We start from the raw sequence: 19,455 nt of genomic DNA, 5'->3' as shown, positions 1-19,455 counted from the left end.
GACTTTTCTCTGGGTCTCCAGGCTTCAGGATGACAGGTACAGGCTCAGGCCACTCAGAGCCGCCCCTGGAGCAGTTATTACTGGGTATGGCACCTTCACCCAGTTCCCAGCCCTCCCTGAGTGCCTGCTACAGGCATTGCACAGGGCAGAGAGGCTCACTCCCTGCAGAGCTGCCTCTTCCACCAGAGGAGAGCCTTCACCTCTTTCTTGGACTCGGGGATAGCCCAGAAACCCAATGCCCTGAACAGAGAAGGAAGTCCCCAGGGGCCCTAGGCCCTCAAGCCGGTTCCATCCCCCACAGCCCTGCCCTCCCTGGGGGGCACAGAGCACTGCCCTCTGTTTGGGAACCTGTGGACCTGGGTTTGGAGGAACAGGAAGAATCTAAGAGGCTGATGTTCCCAGGAAGGGAAGAGTGACAAAGAAGTGAGAGCCTCCGGGAGACAAGATCTTCTAGTTTGCAGTTTCTTGTAGCTTGTTCACTATATTTCTAAGTCAGAGGGAAACCGAGGGCTGGTGCTGTCTCCCATTCTCCAGGGCTCGGTGACATTATTTGCACTGAGTGCAGACCGAATGAACTACACTCAGGTCTTGGGTATACATTTCACTGTGATTGTGTATGTTCTGTGGGTGTGACCCTGTGTAACTTTCTACAGCTCTCTTGGGCTCTAGAGTGTTCTCTGAGAAGGAAGTACTACAGCCTCCTTCTGCCCATAGCAGTTAATGGGAGGGGCAGGTCCTGGAGGCAGCTGGTCACCCTTCACCCCAAGTCACCTACAGATGCAGCTGCCAGCCTGGACTGGTGGCAGGGGCTCAGACCCTCAAAGGCTTCATTTAAAGTTCCAGGATGGCTGAATCAACTCTCATCTAGGAATAAAATCAAGCATCTTATAATCCAGAAGAAACATTTTTCCCCTGGCCAGCCCCTTCATATAAACCGGGCCCTCCTCGGGGCACCTGGGTGGCTCAGTTGGTTAAGCATCTGACTTCGGCTCAGGTCATGACCTCACGGTTCATGGGTTTGAGCCCCGTGTCGGGCTTTGTGCTGACAGCTCAGAGCCTGGAGCCTGTTTTGGATTGTGTGTCTCCCTCTCTCTGCCCCTCCCCCACTCATGCTCTGTCTCTCTCTCTCTCAAAAATAAATAAACATTAAAAACGACAACAACAACAACAACAAACAGGGCCCTCCAGGATTGGGAAGTCTACAAGCACCCAACCAGTGTTTCTTGCAGATTGGGCCATCCCCATCTGACCCAACCAAGATGTAGGAGGAAAAACCAGGAGAATTCCTGGCCATCCCTGCACTGAGCAAGCAGTAGATTAGCAGGCACATTAAATAGCAGAACTACAGTGTCAGGGACCATGGGCTTGCTGCCCAAAGGTGGTGGTCTCATGGGATTATCCTCTCTCCCTTTAGCTCCCGAGATCCTGGAGAGAGAAGCTTTGGAGTCTTGCCCAAGATTTTGCAAAAGGGCAAACGCCTGCATGTCCTTCTTTGGCCTGGATTTGTCCTCTCTGGAGTCGTGGGCCTGTTGGTGGATTTCTCCAGTAATGACATGCCAGCCTGTGCTGTGCAGTGTCTGTAGAGAAAGACAGTGGTAACCGCAGGCACACTTGGGATTCTTCCAGAGGATTTTAAAGCACCTTGTAAATAGAGGGGCTATGTCATGTGTCATCCAAAGTGAAATGCTTTTAACAGTGACCAGTATAGTGATGATATTCATAATTACACGAAGGCAACAGGACTGTCCCAGGCAAACCAGGATATATGGTCGCCCTGCATGTTCACCCAAAGGCCGTGTCAGCGCACATGTCTTAGAGCTGTTTAGGCAGAGCTGGAGGTAAAGGAAGCCAAGGAGGCCCTGCCTCGTCTACTGTTTCTGCAGAACCTCGCACCTTTTGGTTGTCACCCTCCCTGTTGCCAACCGCTTGGGCTTGGGCAGCTCATTTGCAGGTAAAGAAGACTCAGGGAATCAGGCAGGACTTTGGGATCGAGGCGAATCAAAGGTGTGCTGGGGGTCACCAACCATGCAAACAGGCATGAGCCCAACGTTGAAATCACACAAAAGGCCAGTAAACACCATCGACACTTGGGACATCACACGTGCTGAAGTTGTTAGGGCAGAGATACTCATTCCGGCTGACCTCAGTTATGTAACTGTGCCCTGATCGGCTCTGCCCAGCCAATGGCACCCAAATCTGCAGAGATAATACAGTCAGAGTTCATCACCAAGAGATTCTCTGCTGGGGGTTCTAGAAGGAGATTGGGCACACACAGCGGGGCTTGGTTTCTTCTCTGAACTCTGAAAAATGTCTCAACTCTTCAGTATCCTCGCTAGGCACTCTACCCCCCCAGTGCCTCTGGATTGGACAGCTGGCTACCAGAGAGAAAGTAGGGCATTATACAGGCAGGCAAGAGGCTTCTCCAACTTCCAAACTCCTCTGCTGCCTTCTCTGACGACTTCTTCTCCTTCCTCTCTCATCTGCATCCTGAGGTCACATCTCACTCCCTTCTTGCTACGAAGTATTCCTTTTTCTCATTGATCCCAGGTGGGGAGGACATGAGTGTAGGCCAGAGACTGACAGTGAAGGAATGTGGTTGGCTGAGCTCTCCCCATCACCCCGGAGAGCTTAGAGATCCAGGCTGGGCCACAGATTTCTCATTTGTCCATCCATCCCTCCATCCAGCCATCTGTTTGCCCTTCCAGCTATCCATCCATCCGGCAGACATTTATTAAAGTCCTTCTCTGTGCTGGTCATGTACTGTAGGTGCTGGGAATATGGGTAAGAGTATTACTTGGATCCTGACCTCAAACCGTTCGTAATCTCGTGGGTAAACTAACATCAGGGCCCTTGTCTTTCAGAGGCACAAGGGAAGGGGTGTAGAGGACAGTGTGTAGACAAAGGACGAATGCTTAATTCTCTTTTTGCGAAGAAGGGCACTGGGGCAAGAAAGTTTTTTCTTTTCTTCTTTCTTTCTTTCTTTCTTCTTTTTTTTTTTTTTTTTTTTTTTTTTTTGAGAGAGAGAGAGAGAGGGCACTAGTGGGTCAGGGACAGAGGGAGAGGGAGGGAGAATCCCAAGCAGGCTCCATGCCCAGTGTGCACCCAACGTGGGACTCAATCCTACGACCGTGAGGTCATGACCTGAGCCAAAATCAGGAGCTGGGCACTCAGCCAACTGAGCCACCCACGTGCCCCAAGAAAGTTTTCTTAGAGCAAGTGAGATAGGAATGCAGTTCTGAGGGGCGCCTGGGTGGCTCAGCCGGTTAAGCTTCCGACTTCAGTTCAGGTCATGATCTCAAGGTCCGTGAGTTCGAGCCCCGCATCGGGCTCTGGGCTGACAGTTCGGAGCCTGGCACCTGCTTCGGATTTTGTGTCTCCCTCGCTCTCTGCCCCTCTCCCTCTCACACTCTGTCTCTGTCTCTCTCTCTCAAAAACAGGTGAACATTAATAATAATCACACCTAATTATTGAGCACGGACTGCACGTCAGACCCTTTACACCATCGTCTCCATTAATCTTCACGGTAACTGAAGACGTAAGGACTATTTTTTAACATTCATTTTTTTAATTGTTACTTTAGAAAGAGAGTGTGCACAAGAGCGGGGGGAAAAGGAGCAGAGGGGGAGAGGGAGAATCTTAAGCAGGCTCCACACTCAGTGGGGAGCCTGATGCAGGCTCCAGCCCAAAACCCTGGGGTCACGACCTGAGCTGAATTCAAGCGTCAGATGCTCAACAGACCGAGCCTCCCAGGTGCCTCCCGTAAGGACTATTTTTACCCCCTCTTTTGCATGTGAGGTAACCACTTAGCAGCAACTAAGTTAAAAGGCTGTCGCTATAATCTAGATCGGTTTTCTTCCTCCGTGACATGAGAGGGCAGACTACCCCCACGCTCTCAGAAGTTCCCCCTGGACTCCCCTGAGAGCAGAGGGGTGGACGTGTCCCTCTGGAAGAACTCAGGATAGTGGCAACATCAGCCCACTCCCAGGTCTCTGAAGTCTGAAGTTTATCATGAAAGTTTATTTAAATTTGCATTCTCCTTCACAAATCTCTGTTTTAATAAAAAGATAATGTTGGGGGCACCTGGGTGGCTCGGTCCGTTAAGCATCCGACTCCGGCTCAGATTATGATCTCACAGCTTGTGGGTTCAAGCCCCACATCAGGCTCTCCATTGTCAGTGTGGAGCCTGCTTCAGATCCTCTGGGCCTCTCTCTCTGCCCCTCCCCTGCTAGATCTCGCTCCCTCGCGCGCGCTCTCTCTCAATATAAATAAATAAACTTAAAAAAAATGTTTTCTCAAAGATAATGTTGAAAATTATTGAACATTAAGAGAAAGGGGAGTTCTTGGGAAGTGTATCATTCTCATTGTGTCACTCCAGGAGCCCCTGGCAGGCCTCTGTGGACCCCTGGGACCAGTAAGGGACACCCAGGCTCTTTGCAGTTCTGGATTTCCCTGGATCTTTCTGGATCTGGCTCTACACTGCTGAGCCTTGACAAAGCAAGTCAAAAAGGAGCTGTGGTGGGGCACCTGGCTGACTCGGTCAGTAGAACATGCAGCTCTTTTTTTTTAAAGCTTTTTAAAAAAAATATATTTATTTTTGAGAGAGAGAGAGAGAGAGAGAGAGAGAGCAAGCAGAGGAAGGGCAGGGAAAGAGGGAGAAAGTATCCCAAGCAGGGTCCGCCTGTCAGCATAGAGCCTGACTTGAGGCTCAAACTCATGAACCGTGAGATCATGACCTGAGCTGAAATCAAGAGTAGGGCACTTAACCCACTGAGCCACCCAGGTGCCCCAAGCACACAACTCTTGATCTTGGGATCATGAGTTTGAGCCCCACATTGGATGTAGAGATTACTTTAAAAAGGGGGTGCTGTGGAATGAGGTCTGGCTGTCCTGACCTGGGCTCTCTGCCTCTGTATTCATGTTTCCCAAGGAGGAGCCCTTCGAATCTCTCAGGGTTTGCAAGAGAAATGAGCCTGATGGCCAAAGGCAAAAGACCAAAAAGTCTGCAAGAGAATGTCATGAAGATAAAGTGCTTGGAGGCGAGAAAAAGGGAAATCCATCTGGAAAGGATTAGAGGGGATATTACAGAGGGCTCCCGCTTAGGAAATTTGTTCTGATTTTCAAGCTGACATTAACACTGTGAAGCACAAAGAATGTTACAGGGGATGGCGTGCCTGGGTGGCTCAGTCGGTTCAACATCCGACTCTTGATTTTGGCTCAGGTCGTGATCTCACGGTTTGTGGGATCGAGTCCCTACTCAGGCTCTGCACTGATAGCACACGGCCTGCTTGGGATTTTCTCTCTGTCCCTCCCAAACTTGCACTCTCTCTCTCTTAAAATAAATAAATAAACATTAAAAAAAAAAAAAAAAAAAGAGGGGTAGCTCAGTGGGTTAAGCGTCCGACTTCAGCTCAGGTCGTGATCTCATGGTTGGTGAATTTAAGCCCCACGTCAGGCTCTGTGCTGGACAGCTCAGCCTGCTTCAGATTCTGTGTCTCCCTCTCTCTCTGTCCTGCCCTGCTCGTTCTCTGTGTCTCAAAAATAAATAAACATTTTTTTAAAAATTAAAAAAAAAAAAAAAAAGAATGTTCCAGGGAAGCTTGGAAGGTGATTCAGAAACTTTTTCAGGGGAGGCTCAGTGTCAGGTCCTCAAGAGTAAATAAATGTGGAACAGGCTGAAAAACTTATAAAATTAAGTGCGGGCAGGGACAAACAGGAGGGGCTGAGAGGGAAAAGGGAAAGAGGGCTCCCAGTGCTCCTGTGCAGGCTACTGCTATCCTGAGTCTGACAGGCTCTAGGGAGAAGTGTAGCCATGGCCTGGGCTGAAGGCTCCGGAGAAGTTTCTCTGAAAGACTCCGCTCCAATCACCAGCTGTCCTTTACTCCTGATCAGTTTTGTTTTCCCCTTTCTTTAAAACCTGTTTTCACTGTTATCCTGTCTGGGACCACTTCAGCTGCTCCAGCCCTCTCTATGGTTATCTGGCCAGACAGCAGTGATTTAAAACAGTAAAGTAGATTGGAAATAACCAGACTTTAGGCAATACCTTTGACTGCTCTGTTCCATCAGGATCAATACGAAATTAGACTCTGAAACAGAAGAAAGGATTGGCTAACTTTTGGAGTCATCAGTCGAAAGACAAGTTCAAGGGGCGCCTGCCTGGGTGGATCAGTCAGTTAAGTGTCCGACTCTCGGTTTAGGCTGGGGTCAGGATCTCATGGTTCATAGGTTCGTGGGTCCGAGTCCCGCATCGAGCCCCATGCTCAGAGCATGGAGTCTGCTTGGGATTTTCCGTCTCTCTCTGTCCCTCCCACCACCCCCCTCAAAATAAATAAATAAACTTTAAAAACAAGGACAAGCTCAAGAGACACAGAGTTTACTAGACAAGAAGGTCTCAGAGGAAAGGTATTGTAGCTTATTCTCCTTTTTAGCTCACTCAGTGCCTTACATGGAGCAAATGCTTTTAATATTTTATGAATGCATGCACCAAGTAAATTCACTTCATAGTTTGGAAGGTAAGAACCAGGAGCAAGGCTGCCATCTGCTGGTGAATTTGTGAAAGACACTTATCAGGGGCCTTTGTAACCTAAGTGGCCCTTTATTCTGTAACCTTAAGAAAACCTCCACCCTGGGGGTGCCTGGCTGGCTCAGTCCCTAGAGGCTGTGACCCTTGATCTCAGGGTGAGATCTCAGGTGCGTTCAAGCCCCACATTTGTCATGGAGACTACTCACAAGAAGTTAAAAGAAAACCCCCAACAATCCTTTTCTCACCAACATCGCCTGATACTTAAATTCTTCTGCCTCTCACTCAAGACATCTTAGCTTCCTAGTAGAGAAACCAAAAATATCCTGAGACGCTAGTCAGAGAAAAAGGCCTTTGCAGGTAGAGGAAGCTATTTTGCAACTCAGGACACTTCTCTCCATTGGCAAACGTTCACTCTCCAAGATGCATTTCCCCATCACCCATCCAGATGTGTAAGCACCAGTGCTGGCCAAGGTGCCGGGAGTATATGAATCAGGACTTTACAGGAAGAGGTGAGACGAAGTGTGCACCTGCGTGTGGTATGGGAGACTGCACAGGCCAAGAGCATTGGGAGCTCGGGACAGGAAGACTCCACTGCAGCAGTCAGGAAGGCTTTACAGGAGCTGAACATATGGTAGTGAACTCGGCCATCAAGGGCGGCTAGGCCCTTGACCTGTAAAGATGGAAGGTGTTCCAGTTATCTATTGCTGGGTAACAAATCACCCCAAACTGAGTAGCTCAAAGCAACAACAGTTATTTTTACCTCTCATGGTTCTGGGTTTTACTGAGCTCAGTCACATAGCTTTTGCTCCGGATCTCTCATGTGATTGCAATCCGATGATAGCTGGCCAGAGTCATCATGGAGACTTCCTTCTTCACATGGCTGGCAACAGATGCATCTGTCTTGTTACAGTTAGCCTACAGAAGCCCTGCCTGTAGGCAATCCATGAGGTCAGGACTGTCTCACAGCATGGCAACCGCATAAGGGCAAGCATCCCCAGAGGGAACCGGGAGGAAGTTGCCTTGCCTTCTGTAACCTAGCCTCCGAAGGCACATAGCAGAACTTCCCCCCCCCCCCACTCTTCCAGTTGAGACAGTCACAAGGCCCCACCCACTTTCGAGGAAAGGGGACGCGGACCCCTCCTCTTGATGTGTGAGTGGCAAATTTCTGGAGGAGCAGGTAGGATAGGAAACATTATCGCGGCCCTTTTTGGGAAGCACACTTTGCCACAAGCAGGATGGTCATTCCAGGTGGATACCTGCATTGGCGGCACCTGAGGAGATGCATTTTTCTCAGAGGGACGGCAATTTCTAGAGCCTGGGCATTGCTAAGAGAAAACATGAGGTTTTGGAAATATTCACTGTACCATCTTTACTAAGAATCATGAAACTCGTTTCTCCGAAAAGGAGACTCAGAGAAAGGGGGAGATGTATACTGAACTCTCAAGGTGGGGGTGGCAGGAGGCTGAGACGGATGGCCAGCTCCAGCTGCCCAAGACAGTGCAGTGGTGGTCATTGAGGGAGCCCACTGTGTGAGGTTCTATCAAGACCGATTCTTAGAAGGGTAAAAACGTTCTGGTGTCACTACAAGAAGCGGCCGGGAATCCCCAGAGGGTATGTCCAAGCGAAGTCTTTGAGAGCAGCGGTGGGCAGGGCCAAAACCAGAAAGTAACAATTAATAGGAAGCTATAGCGTGGCCAGAGAGATAAGATGTGCACACGTCAGCGTGGTAGCTATCAGTTTTGGTGCGATACAGAAGCAGGGAGCAGTCCTCATGCCAGAACAGGAGCTAGGTCAGAGATAAAATACAGCCCTATGGTTATAAAGCAGGTTGACCCTGAGATGAATAGGGAGTGAGATCAAGGACCACAGCAGAGCTTGAGGGCCCAAGGCCTTTGGTGGGACCAGGGCCCGAATGCTCCGAACCCTGTGTCAACCACCAGCCTTATAGGGAAAGATGGACGAACGTGGTTTAAAGGCTGGATGAGCCAGGAATGGTGAGATTCAGGCTTGGCTGTCTGGGAATTAGGGGGTTTGTTCACCTAGCAGCTGCTGGATGTCTCATAATGTGCTTCTAGTGACACAGTGTCTGGGCCCTGAGACCTGAAGGGGAGGGAGACTTTGGCTTTTGCATATTCCATGACCTGACCATATCAATAATCACATTCAATCTAAATGGTATAAACACCTCATTTAAAGGCAGGGATTGTCAGATTGGACTTTCTGAAGATTTTATTCATTTATTTTTGAAGGAATCTCTCTATCCAGTGTGGGGCTTGAACTGACGACCCCCAAATCAAGAGTCATATGTTCTCTGACTGAGCCAGCCAGGCAGCTCCAAGATTGGATTTTTTTAAAAGTAAGACTCAACTATCTGCTATCTACAAGAAATTAACTTTAAACATAAAAACATAAGGGCTCCTGGGTGACTCAGTTGGTTAAGCATCCAACTTTAGCTCAGGTCATGATCTCATGGTCCGTGAGTTCAAGCCCCACATAGGGCTCTGTGCTGACAGCTCAGAGCCTGAGCTTGCTTCAGATTGTGTCTCCCTCTCTCTGCCCTCTGCTCACACACACTCTCTCTTTCTCTCAAAAGTAAATAAACATTAAAAAAATTTTTAATTCATATAAAAACATTAATAAAAGAATAAGAAAGAAAATACTATGCTAACACTAATCAAATAAAGTTAGAGTTGCTATATTAATACCAGACAAATTGATTTCAGAGAAAAGAATATTATCAGAGATAAAGAGAATCATTTCATAAAGACAGAAGAAACACTTCCTCAAGAGGGTGTAATGCTCCTAAATGTTGGTTCACCTTAACCACCAAACAAAGGAAGGAGCTTGTACTCCCTGGGAAATGAACAAAACCAAACAAAAAATATCAAACTTAAGTTTCCACTGCTATTTTATACAAAAGTTACAGAGAACAGTCAAATTTTATGTAACATATAAAGAAGGAGCAGGGGCGCCTGGGTGGCTCAATTGGTTAAGCATCTGACTTTTGGTTTCAGCTCAGGTCATGATCTCACGGGTCGTGAGTTCAAGTTCAGAGTCAGACTCCATACTGACACACGGGGCCTGCCTGGGATTCTGTCTCCTCTCTCTGACCCTCCCCCACTTGTTCTCTCTCTCTCTCTCTCTCTCTCTCTCTCTCTCTCTCTCTCTCTCTCTCTCAAAATGAATAAACAAACTTTTAAAAATAAATGAATAAAATAAAGAAGCAGAAAACTGTGACCCATAACCATAAGAAACCTTCGGTTGACCTAGTTATGGGAATTAGCAGACAATGACTTTAAAATTACTATCATCAATGTGTTGAAGAATTTAAAGGAAAAAAAATAGATAGGATGAGTGAAGAGATAGGTTATTTCAAGAGAAACAGAAATTCCAAGAAAGAGCTAAATGCAAATTGTAGAATTGAAAAATACAGTATCTGAAAATAAAAATGTACTAGATGGGCTTAACAACAAATTGGACACTGCAGAAGAAAAAAATTAGTGATTTGAATAAAGGCCAATTGAAATACCCAAATTAAAGCAAAAAAAAGAAAAAAATGTTTGGAAATCATTAAGAGAGCATTCACAAGCTGTAGGACAATAGCAAGTTGTCTAATATATATATGATTGGAGTTCTCTAAGGAGAGGAAAGAAACAGTGGGTAGAACAAAATACTTAAAGAAACAGTGAATGAATTTTTTTTAAGTTTATTTATTTGCAGAGAGAGAGCAAGTGCGTGCATGTGTGCTCGAGCAGGGGAGGGGCAGAGAGAGAGGGAATCCCAAGTGGGCTCCTTCCCATGAACCATGAGGTCAAGAGCCAAAATTAAGATTCAGAGGCTTAACCAACTGAGCCATGCAGGCGCCGCAAAATAGCGTATGAGATTTTGATAAAAAAAATACGAATCCACAAGTCCAAGATGTGTAACTAAGCACAAGCAGGATAAATACAAAGAAAACCATACTCGGCACATCAAATTGCCAAAAAACAAAGATAAAGAGAAAAATCTTAAAAACAACCACAGCAGGGCAAAAATAATTCATTGCACCAGTGGGAGTAATGAAAAATATGAAAGCTGTTTTTCATCAGAGAGAATACCATTCACTGGTAAATAAACAAAATGTGCTATATTCATACAATGAAGTACTATTCAACAATAAAAAGAAATGAGCTACTTGTATATACTAAAATATGAATGAACTTGGGGGCACCTGGGTGGCTCAGTCGGTTGAGTGTCTGACTTCGGCTAAAGTCATGATCTCAAGGTTCATGAGTTCGAGCCCCACATCGGGCTCTGTGCTGACAGCATGGGGCCTGCTTCTGCTCCTCTGTCTCCCTCTCTCTGCCCCTCCCCCCTCTCAAAAATACACATTTAAAAAAATAAAATATGAGTGAACTTTAAAACCATTCTACGTGAAAAGGGACAAGATGCAAAAGACCACATATTATATGATACCATTTAATGTCTAGAAAAGGCAAGTCTGTGGAGACAGAAGGTACATTAGTGGTTGCTTGTGGTTCGAATAAGAACTAGGACTGACTACAAACGGGTTCATAGGAGGATTGCTTTGGGGTGTTGGAAATGTTCTAAAATGAGACTGTGGTGATAGTTACACAATTCTTTAAATTTACTAAAAATCATTGAACTGTACGCTTCCACTGTGTGGATTTTATGATATGTAAATTCTATCTCAATAGAGCTATTGAAAAGGTAGTAAAAGAGAGAAGCCACAAATTTGAAAAGGATAAATGAAAAGCATATAACTGAAGTGGGATTGTTAGCCACAATATGTAAAGAGTAATTATAAATCAAGGAAAAAAGATGAACAATATAATTGAAAAAAGATTAGGAGATGGGAATAGAAGGCAATCTTAACGACCAATAAACATATGAAAAAGTACTCAATCGTATGAATGGTTGGTGAAATGCAAATTAAAATCATAATGATCAGGGCATCTGGGTGGCTCAGTCATTAAGTGGTTAAACCTCCATCTCTTCATTTCAGCTCAGGTTATGTTCCCAGGGTTGTGGGCCTGATTCCTGTGTCATTAAGATTCTTTCTCTCCCTCTCCCTCTGCCCCTCCCCTGTTGGCTCTCTCTCTCTCTCTCTCTCTCAAAATTAAATTAAATTTAATTTAAAAAATCAAATCAAATCAAATCACAATGACCTACAATCTTGCATTTCTCTGGTTATCCAAAACCAAAAACAAAATCTAACAATCCCAGTGTTACCTTAAATGTGGTAAACTTAAAGGCATCCAGACGGTCAACCATGTGGGTAGATTCCTGAAGAAACACAAATGTGCACAATAAGACGTGTAGAAGAATTTCTGTAGCAATAAAACTGTACTATAGTGGCAAAAAGCTGGAAATAAGAGAATTGCTAAGTTGTAGTATAGTGGCACAATGGAAAATTACACAGCAGTGGAAACGAATAAACTAAAGCTATATGAATTAACGTAGATGAACCTTACGATGTAACGTTGTGTCAAAAGGAAAGTTGTAGAAGAATGTGCGCAGTAGGACTCCATTCATATAATCAAAATATGCAATGCACACATAGTGTTTGATGTGTTAAAAGTATAAAGATACGCACAGAAATGATTAACAGCAAGTTCAGAATAGTATTTCCTCTGTGGGGAGAGAGAAATACCATAGAGGAGGAGATGAAATTATATTTGTACTGCTTTCTTTCTTAAACCGTATGGTATTTATGGATGGGATGGTTAAATTTTATATGTCAACTTGACTGGACCGTGGGGTGCCCAGGTATATGGCCAATATTATTCTGGGTGTTTCTGTGAGGGTGTTTTTGGAGGAGATTAACATTTAAATCAGTAGACTTCAGTAAATCAAATTGCCTTTCCTAATGTAGGTGGGCCTCATCCAATCAGTTGACCCTCCCTAGAATAAAAGAACATTCCTCCTTCCCGATTGCCTTTGAACCAGGACATCAGTTTCTTCCTGGGTCTCAAGCCTACTGGCCTTTGGACTAGTATACCATCAGCTCACCTGGTTCTCAGGCCTTCAAACTTAGATTGGAAGTAAACCATTGGCTCTCCTGGGTCTCCAGCTTACCAACCCGCTCTGCAGATCTTAGGACTCGTCAGCCTCCATAAGTGCCTGAGCCAGTTCCTTAGAATGAATGAATGAATGAATGAATGAATGAATGAATGAATATCCTATTGGTACTGTTTCTCTAGGGAAACTCGACTACAACAGGTATGTTTGTTAAACTATTTTCCATACATCTATTATGTCTAAAATATTTCATAATAAAGATTGAAAGAAAGAAAGAAAGAAAGAGAATGAGTTGTTAAGATGTCAGGTGCTATAGAGGTCAAGTAACATGAGAACTGGAAAACACCCATTAGACTTAGCTTTTGAAGCCGATGATTGCCTTTGCTGGAGCGGTTTGGGCACTGTGTTCAGAGTGGAGGTCTGACAATGACGGGTGTTGGAGAGACAAGGAGTACACGCACCCTATGAAGTGAAGGACAGCACTGGGCCTGTTGCTGGATGGGGGTGCAGGGTAGAGGAAGGGGTTTGGGAACGAGTGACTTCACTTCTCCTTGGGGCTGCCATACTAATTCTGTTGGAATTCTCAGCGTGCTGGTGCTCCTTTGGTTCCTGTGACTATTCCAGTAAAGATTCTGGAAGACTTGGATTTCGTCTCTAGGGTGTCCAAACTGATTTCTAAAATAACTTAACCACAGATGCAAATATCCTAGATGTCAGCTTTCTTAGCAGTGGTTTTCCAAAGAGCGTAATACTAAGCTCTTTCCATGGAAAGAAAGGCATTAAAGCCATGATTATCACACTGTTAGCCCCAGGTCTAAGTGGGGGAATGTCAGACTCACAATAAATTAAGCTAAAAGTTCAGGAAGGCTCTGCACTGGAATAAGAAAGAGAGAGAGGGAGAGGTTTTTCTTTTCTATTTTCCTTTTTTTTTTTTTTTCCCCTTGTTGAGTGGTTGAATTTGGCTAATGGAGTGTTGCTAATGGTTTCCGAATTTAGGTTCTCAGGGATCTGCAGCAGGGAGTTGTTCCAAGCCACAGGGGCTGAAGGGACACGCTAGTCTGTCTCACTCCTCCCAGAAACTCAGTCTGGGTTTTACTCTAATTTCTTGGTTTCATCAGAGGAGCTCCAGATGAGGAGAGATTCTGCCCTGGGGTATTTCTCCCTACCCCTCCCAGACAGATTGCAAGCTTTTTCCAATACTCCATTCTCCCCGGGGCTTTCCCTGGTTGCTGCGGAGAGAAACCCGCCAGCAGGGGTCAGAAGTGTCTCACATCTGGCCTGGAGCCGCTGGCCACATGTGCTGTTTGTCCTGGCATCGCCCGGGTTCATGGGGAACTGGAGAACACCTTCTTGCTAATGCCTTGGCATCACCGTGAGCGTCACCGGCTCACGGTTCCTTTCCCTGAATGTGTAGTATGATGGGGAAATGGAAGGTATGTTCATTCAAAGACTGAAGTGGGTGTGGGGGTATAATCCAGACATCAGCAATGCCAATTCGCCATCTGGTTTTCTACCAGGTTTTTATGTGTATTGGCACGTGCCATGCACTCTGTAGGTCTGGATGTCAGAGGACGTGTGGCTCGGGTCTGCCTTGTTGAAATTTTCTCAGATTCCTGGGGTGTCTGGATTTGCTCCGCACCCAGGCGCTCCATGAGCTCTCCCACGGCTTAGAGGAAAGTTTGTGCGCGGCTCCTACGATGCCTGCCCAGGCCACGCCTCCACGCATGCTCAGTTTGAACTGGAAGTCTCCCAGGGCAGCCGTCTCCAGAACGAATGTCTGAGCGGCCCAAGCCACACAAGAGCAAGTTCTGCTCTCGTTTTCAGACTCTTCCTAATCCTTGGCCCCACTGCAAGTCTACTCCCCAGCTCTGGTTCTCTTTGACTCCTCTGGTTCACATTGCTGTTCCGCTGCCAGGATAGCTAAAGGGATCCCACTGGAGGTGTCTGTCTCCCTCCTTGCTCCTTGGTCTCCCCCACCCCTAAGTGGTAGGGGTGGGAGCAGCCAGAGAACCAACGGGGGCCTATGGGACAGGTATACAGAACTCTGGGCTGGAAGGGGTTCCAGTCTGTAGCTGAGATTCTCAGGGACCCAGCACCTTCCAGGCAGCTTCCATGTGCTGTTGTGACAGGCAGAAGCCATCCCTTTCCACCTGCCAAAAGGAGGACGTCTGCAAAGCCTGGGCACCTGGCCTGCTATCCCAGGAGTAGAGTTACAGCAGCTGATCTAGGCAACAGGTGTAGCCTGCATGGTACAGCTGCTGCTGGGCACATCTGTACAGATGGGGGAGGGCTGCACCAGCAGGGCCCATCAGTCATTCCTTCTCACACTCCCCAGAGCTGAGGGGGATGTGCAGAAAGGACCAGGGCTGAGAGCAATGTGGGAAAACTGGGGTGAGCGTTCACAGAGCACTAATTTTCCCGAGATCCCAGAGTAGGACCCCTTGCCAGGTTGCCCCAAAGTCAGCGCAGCTTGTCCCAGCAGCTTGAGAGTCAGAGCCCTGAGCCCTCCTCCTTTGTCTTGCTGCCCAGTGCCTTGGCTTGCAGCTAGCTCCTCTCCCTTCCAGGCTGGCTCAGCTCAGGCATTTGCAGGCTGGAGCTCAGGATCCTGGCCTGCAGTGGCTCTCCCAGAAAACTGGGAGGGACGGACTTGAAAGAGTGGCTCTTTATATATGCAGATGATCTCTTGCCATTTTCGTTCCTCAAACCACAGAATCAATTAAAGGGAAAGGGGCACATTTGGGGGCTCTGGGTCTGTGTCAGGCACTGGGTCCAATGCTTTACCTACATCATCTCATCAAATCCTACCCCAAACCCTGCCAGGCATATATTGTCAGGATCATTTCTGTTTCACAGAAAGAAACCAAGGTTATGGTCACAGTGGATACAGTGAATCTGACACTCGATTGCAGCCCTCACTCCAAAGCTTGTACTCTGTCCATTGTACACACTGCCTGAAACCTCCCAGTTCCTGGGGAATCCCGCATCAGGCCCCCAACCCTCTTCCCTGTGTAGGGAAATCCCTGCCTATCCCCAACTCATCCATTTCTGCTTAGTGCAGCCAAAGTCACCTCTACAACCTCAATCACCAGGTTCCTTTGACAACTCACAGCCCTCCAACACCTCCAGTCACCCCACTGCCACCCAAGTGGATGCTCTTGTCAATGGCTTCTCACACCTAATTCCCTTCTCTTGGTCTAGCCCTGCTCCCCCTCAAGCCCTATCATGGGCCTGAAAACCTTTCGCCTCGATCTACCACTTTTCAGTGGTCCAACTCCACACCATTTTTTCCCCTCTCAAGACACTTCTTTTCTTAGTATTTTAAGAAGATTTATTGACACGGGGCGCCTGGGTGGCTCAGTTGGTTGGTTGTCTGACTTCGGCTCAGGTCATGATCTCATGGGTTGTAAGTTCAAGCCCCGCATCGGACTCTGCGCTGACAGCTCAGAGCCTGGAGCCTGTTTCAGTTTCTGTGTCTCCCTTTCTCTCTGCCCCTTCCCTGCTCGCACATGCTCTCTCTCTCTATCTCTCAAAAATAAGTAAACACTAAAAGAAATTTTTTTTAAAGAATATTTATTGATAGAAGAAAATGTTCACAGAATATATTAGGAATACCTTACCATTTCTTTTTTTTAACGTTTATTTATTTTTGAGACAGGGAGAGACAGAGCATGAACGGAGGAGGGTCAGAGAGAGAGGGAGACACAGAATCCGAAACAGGCTCCAGTCTCTGAGTTGTCAGCACACAGCCCGACGCGGGTCTCGAACTCACAAACCGTGAGATCATGACCTGAGCCGAAGTCGGACGCTTAACCGAGTGAGCCATCCAGGTGCCCCAATACCTTACCATTTTATTTGTCATTGTATAAGTCATACATGGATGCATGTTCCTTGTAAGAATAACCACAGCAATTCAAGCATACAGAAAAAATTAATGACTCCCCTGATGACTCTCCCAGAAGTAACCACTGACATCAGTTTAGAGTGTCTTTCCAGACTTACCAAAAAAAAAAGTGTATTTGCATACAGGTTTATGTACGCATAGAAATATATAGTTTTGTGAGGCATCTCTTGACGTAGATCATATTATGCAAATTGTTTTGCAACTTCTATTTCTCTTAATACTCAGTATGAAGATTCTAGGACTATGTCGTATACCTTACATAGTTTGTATATAAGTTCTGGGTGAAGACATACCTGTCTTTACTGAGGCCTTAAGAATCTAGCTTGGGGTGTGCCTGGCTGGCTCATTTGGTAGAGCATGAGACTCCTGATCTCAGGGTCATGAGTTCAAGCCGCATGTTGGGGGTAGAGTTTACTTAAAAAAATAAAAAATAAAAATAAAAAGAGTCTAGCTTAGGCTCTGTTCCTTGTCCAATGCATAAAACTGGCTACAAAATTTCCTGAGTCCAATGCAAAATAAAAATGTGGGCTCCTGTATTTAAAAAAATTATTGAAAGGGGCGCCTGGGTGGCTCAGTCAGTTGAACGTCCGACTCTTGATTTTGGTTCAGGTCATGAGCTCATGGTTTGGTTTGTGGGTTTGAGCGCTACTTGGGATTCTCTCTTGCTCCCTCCCTCTCTCTCTGCTTCTCCCCCACTTGTGTGCCCTCTCTCTCTCTCTCAAAATAAATAAACATAAATAAATAAATAAATAAATAAATAAATAAATAAATAAATAATAAAAATTTAAACACTGCAACAGGAAAGCATTAAACCAAACAGAGGGTCCTTCTAAGCCTGGGGTCCTGTGTAACTGCACAAGTCACATGCCCATGAGGTTGGCCTACCCATGGGCTCTAGGCATGGGTAGTGCCTTGAGGCACTTACGAGCTGTAAGACCCACGCACTATATTGACCTCACTTGCTTCACCTATAAAATACAAACAAAAATGGGCTCTACAGAGACTGGCTGTCTCCTAGATGCCTTGAGTCATTGCATCCCCTGTTTTGAAAATGGACATTCCTGCCTCAGCCTCCACATTGGCTCTTGTCCCTCGATTCTGCACCCAGCCTTCCCCAGCTGCATTCTCTGTTCCAAGGCCAGCATGCTGGGCATTCCAGCTCTCACACAAGCAAACCCCTAGGGTGTGTGTCTGCCAATTGGCATTGTTCTGGGGGCACCCACAAAACAGCAGGGGGCCAGACAATGACATCCTTATGCCTTGGGTAGAAAGTCTCTCCAGAGATAAGAGAGCACTGAACTATCAACCAAGAGACCGGTTTCAGTGCCAGCCGTGCCACTAAATTGGCTGTGTGTTCTCAATGGGCAAGTTGCTTAACAAGTTGGCACCTTAGCTTCTTTATCTCTTAAAGGAGAGGGTGGGATTAGATAGTCTTTAAGACCACTCCCAGTTCTGAAAGTCTGTATTTAAATGACTCTAAGAGAGAAAAAAAAAAATGACTCTAAGAGACTATATGGTAAACAACATTGCTTGGGCATTTACCATACACCATTTGCAAGCTCATTTAGTGCTGATAACAAGCCTATGAGGCAGGCACTTTTTTTACATTTTACAGATGAGGGAGTTGGGACTCAGATTAAAACATATACTGAAAAAAAAATGAAGGAAAAAAAACATACACTGAAAGAGGAAAGTTTGGGGGTGATGGAAACGTTCTAGAACTTGGTTGTAGTGATGGCTGCACAACTCTGTCGATTTACTAGAAATCATAGAATTGTACACTTACAATGGGTGAACTTCACAATCATTATACCTCAAAAAAGCTGTTAGAAAGGAAGAAAGAAAGGAAGAAAGAAAGAAAGAAAGAAAGGAAAGAAAAGAAAGAAAGAAAGAAAGAAAGAAAGAAAGAAAGAAAGAAAGAAAGAAAGAGAAAGAAAGGAAGGAAGGAAGGAAGGACGAAAGAAAGAAAGAAAGAAAGAAAGAAAGAAAGAAAGAAAGGAAAAGAAAGAGAGGAGGAAATGTACTGAGGCTAGTAAATGACGGAGCCCACACTGCCCACACTACCACCCAGAGACTCCCTTTCTCTGCAGATACGGAGCACTTGAAAGCATGGACTCAGGAGCCTGGCTGCCAGTTCAGACCATGGCTCCGGCACTTACGAGCTGTAAGACCCACGCGTGATATTGACCTCACTTGCTTCGCCTATAAAATACAAACAAAAATGGTGCCTGTTTCAAGCGGTTGTTGTGAGGCTTAAATGGATTAATGTATACGAAGTGCTTGCAATTGCAGCCAAGTGCTACAGAAGGTATGGACTGTTACCGGCTCCAGGATTGCTACCGCCAGAGCCAGCCTTCTTAAAGGGGACTGCTTCTCCTTGCCAACCCCTTCTCTGTCCTCCTGGCCCCTTAAAGAGACACTTCTTTTGAAAAGCCATCTTTGGAAAAACACTGTGATGAATTTCAGTACGTCTCACTTCCTGGTAACAAAGAAAGGGAGAAGCAGCATCTTCCCGATAAGGCAGTGACTCGCTCCGTCTCGTAAAACATTCATTACTGTGCCAGCTTTTCCCACAGACTGTTTCTCCCAGGTCCTCCTCAGCTCAAACAATCAACACAGAGCGCCCTTCTTAAAGGGGGTCCTGAGGCCAGTCATGAGGCCTGAGTGGCCACAGACGGGGACAACTGCTTTGCCCACACTCCACCCCATCTCACCGTCATGCAGCCCCTCACGGGTTAATGAATCAAGCTAGAAAGGGCAAGGGTTAGTAGTGGACAGTCAGCTCTCTACCACTTAAAAATGAGTTTTCAAGCCCTGAGCCCATAACCAGAGGGCATGTGACTGGGGTGGGGAAGAGGATGGGCTGGGGATGTGGGCTGATGCTTTCCGTCTGATTATCACACTTCTGCTTATATTTGCACAGCATTTTATAGCCACTTTCTCTTCCATTATCTCACTGACTACTCACCTAAGCCTTGGTGGGTGATGATTGTTGTCCCCTGGGTGTCAACAC

This window comes from Panthera pardus, unplaced genomic scaffold, assembly GCF_024362965.1.
Source record: "Panthera pardus isolate Hobbes unplaced genomic scaffold, ASM2436296v1 HiC_scaffold_21, whole genome shotgun sequence".
Taxonomy (NCBI): domain Eukaryota; kingdom Metazoa; phylum Chordata; class Mammalia; order Carnivora; family Felidae; genus Panthera; species Panthera pardus.
This window is presented reverse-complemented; position numbering follows the sequence as displayed.